Consider the following 3,227-nt stretch of genomic DNA (forward strand, 5'->3'; position numbering starts at 1 on the left):
AAGGCAAGGGTGTAATGATTTCACTAGACCCAAGATAAATGATAAATGGGTGTTTATTGGGGAACACTTACACAGGAAAAAATGCAAAGAACCATGGGAGTGCTTCTCTGCCCTTCCTACCAGATAGGCTGACACAAAAGAAAGACCTTGGCAGGCAAGACCACGCCTTATGCCTTATAGTTCTCTCTTTCTGCTTCCATCTGCCTGAAGCCACACCCAAAGGGGTGTGACCACCGTTACAGGTTCACAGGCAAGAACCTACACCTACACATACACTATTTTGTTTCTTTTTACATTTAAGAATTTATTGAAGAAAGTCACAAATACAAGTTTGTTTGTTTGTTTTTTTAAAGAATAAGCTGTATCCATTGCACTTCAGAAGTGCTGACCCCTATGATTTCCTCAAATGCGGGAAACTCAACTGAGTGATTTGTGGTAGTGGGGGACTGTATTCACACTCTCCCCTGGGGAGGAAAAAAAAAGAATAAGCTTAAAATTTCTCAAAAGCTGCATAAATCACACAGAGTTCATATTCCATAATCTGTATTACTTCTGACATTGCCAGTCTCTAAAAGGAAGCAGAAAATGCTAAACTAAATCCAAAGACTCAGCTGAACAGAGAATTACAAGGAAAAAAAAAACAGTTATTAGATACTATTTCCACTCCCTGATTTTTTTTTTGTTTTTTGGGTTGTTTTTTTTTTGTATATTGATTTGTTTAGGTTTGTTTTGTTTTGTTTTTGAGATAAGGTTTCACTGTGTATCCCTGGCTGTCCTGGAACTTACTATGTAGATCAGGCTGACCTTGAACTCACAGGGATCATCCTACCTCTGCCTCCTGAATGCTAGAACTAAAGGTGTGTACCACCTTCACCTCTGCCCAGCATTAAGTCCTTTTTATCTATATCAGATGTTTTCTGCAAAAGACCATATAGTAAATGGTTTAGACTTTTAACTCCCTATCTTCTGTCATCAGCACTTAAGTCTGCGTTTGCAGATCAAAAATAAACATAGAAATATGTCAATGAGGCCTGGCATTGGTGGCGCACACCTTTAATCCCAGCACTCGGGAGGCAGAGGCAGGTGGATCTATGTGAGTTCGAGGCTAGCCTGGTCTACAATGAGAGTTCCAGAACAGCTTCCAAGACAATACAGAGAAACCCTGTCTCGAAAAAAATAAAAAAAAATAATAAAATAAAATAAAATAAATATGTCAATGACTGACCAAAAGATGGCTCAGAAATTAAGAGTGCTTGCCTCATAATCATGAGGATCCTAGTTCAGATCTCAGCACCTTTGTAAGAAGTCAGGTGTTCTACACATTCATGTAACACCAACTCCAAGAGAGAGCCAAGGCTGAAGAATCACTGGGGCTCACTGGTTGCAGACCTAGACAAATGTGAGCCTCAGCTTCAGGGAGAGATCGCTGTTCCAAAGAAAATAAGTGGAAAGTATTAAAGGAGGATGCCCTACTCACTGGGTAATTGTTCTCTGCTGACATACACACACAAACAGATACTACAGAAGAAAGGAAAGAAGGAAGGAAGGAAGGAAGGAAAGGAAGGAAGGAAGGAAGGAAGGAAGGAAGGAAGGAAGGAAGGAGGAGTACATGAGTTAGTTTGGCTTTGTTCTAATAAAGGTTTATTTACAATAACAGATACAGGCTTTAGTTGACTCCTTTTGTATGGCATCTTCCTACATCACAACCTAGATGTAACCATCTGCCTAACCAACATGTGAAACACTACATTGGGTGTATTTATTCTAAGATACATTTCCCCTTCCCTCCTGAATGACCAGATACAGAAATAGTGTTCAAGACTATGGACACCCCCATGGAGTGCCTCACCTTCCCTGGGGAAATCAGGGGGTATGGGGGGGTTGGTGGGAGGGCATAGGAGGAGGGGAAGGAAAGGGAGAGGGACCTGGGATCAACATGTGAAGCAACCTTATTTCTAATTTAAACTTAAATTTAAAAATTAAAAAAAAGAAATAGTGTCCAGAGTAGAAAACAGAATGGGAGCCTAATTCAGGGCAGCATGCTTTGGGAGGACACCTTGTAACTGAACTGGAAGGAAAGGCTTCAGGGTAAACCAATGGTCCCTAGGCTTTTCTGGAACAATGACTCCTAAGAAAGTCTAATGATCTCCAAAGGTTCTTGACAAAGAAGGCACAAGTAAACTTATACATTCTCAATTTTATATATAAACTGTATGAGTTCATGAACTTTGAGCACATTTAAAGCATGTAACATGACAAAGGATTCTGGTTTAAGACTCAAGAATTATACATTGAAAACATTTTGCTATTGTTGTTGTTTAGTTTTTATTAGACCTTAGTAATTAGTTACCATAAGAAAGGAAATTAGTCTAGATGATTCTGTTTTAAATACCTCACCTAGAACACAAAGAATAGATGCTGGTAGGCGTTATCTTTTCCAAACAACACATAGGTTTCAGATCTTGGTAATTTTATACCCAAAGTTACTCACATTAATGGTGAATTTTCTTCCTGTTTGTGATTGTGACTAAAAATAATTCTTCAGGACTATATGCACACACCCCACATTGTATGCTTAGCAAGGATTTCCTTTGGCTTGTCTCAGAGTAAATTAATTACAGATAAGAATGACGAGGGTGCTATTACTAGAGGTTATGCAGTTGGTAACTACAGGGACTTTAGAATCAGCGAGAGCTAAAATCTCTGCTTTCTCATTGGATATCTAGTTGAATTTGAAAGAGAAAACAATTCAGACTTGCATTCCTTCACCCAAGAGAGAATAATAGTTATTACCTTGTGTTTAGTGTTGTGACATCTTCGTTCCCATGTTAAGCATTGTTCATGTCCTGCAATCTTCATGACCTTATAGAATTACTTCAGATAGAAGGTGAGGAGACTGAGGAACAGAACATTACATTACTGCCTATGATCATGAGAACATTTGGCCGAGCCAGGCTTTGAACTATAGCAACTTAGAAAAAAAATTCTGCTCTCAACCACTATAATTCAGTAACAGTCTGGCTATATATTTTGTTATAAAAATTAAATAATGTGTGTAAAGATGAGCTCAGCATGGTGGCCCATACCTGTAATTCCAGCATACAGGAGGCTGAATCAAAAGAATTCAGAGTTGGTAGGTAGAGTGGGTCACGGAGGAAAGTCTGATCCCAGTATGTTTTAAGTGCATGAAAAGATATATCTTAAGATCAGCTATTGCAGTAAAGATA

The 3,227-nt window shown here is 38.8% G+C and overlaps 1 pseudogene; it reads left to right on the forward strand.

The window, feature by feature from the left end:
- Positions 1-319: 319 nt before the first annotated feature.
- On the forward strand, positions 320-467 carry LOC121139076 (annotated as a pseudogene).
- The last annotated feature ends 2,760 nt before the right edge of the window (positions 468-3,227 follow it).

Source organism: Mesocricetus auratus, unplaced genomic scaffold, assembly GCF_017639785.1.
Source record: "Mesocricetus auratus isolate SY011 unplaced genomic scaffold, BCM_Maur_2.0 Super-Scaffold_6730, whole genome shotgun sequence".
Taxonomy (NCBI): Eukaryota; Metazoa; Chordata; class Mammalia; order Rodentia; family Cricetidae; genus Mesocricetus; species Mesocricetus auratus.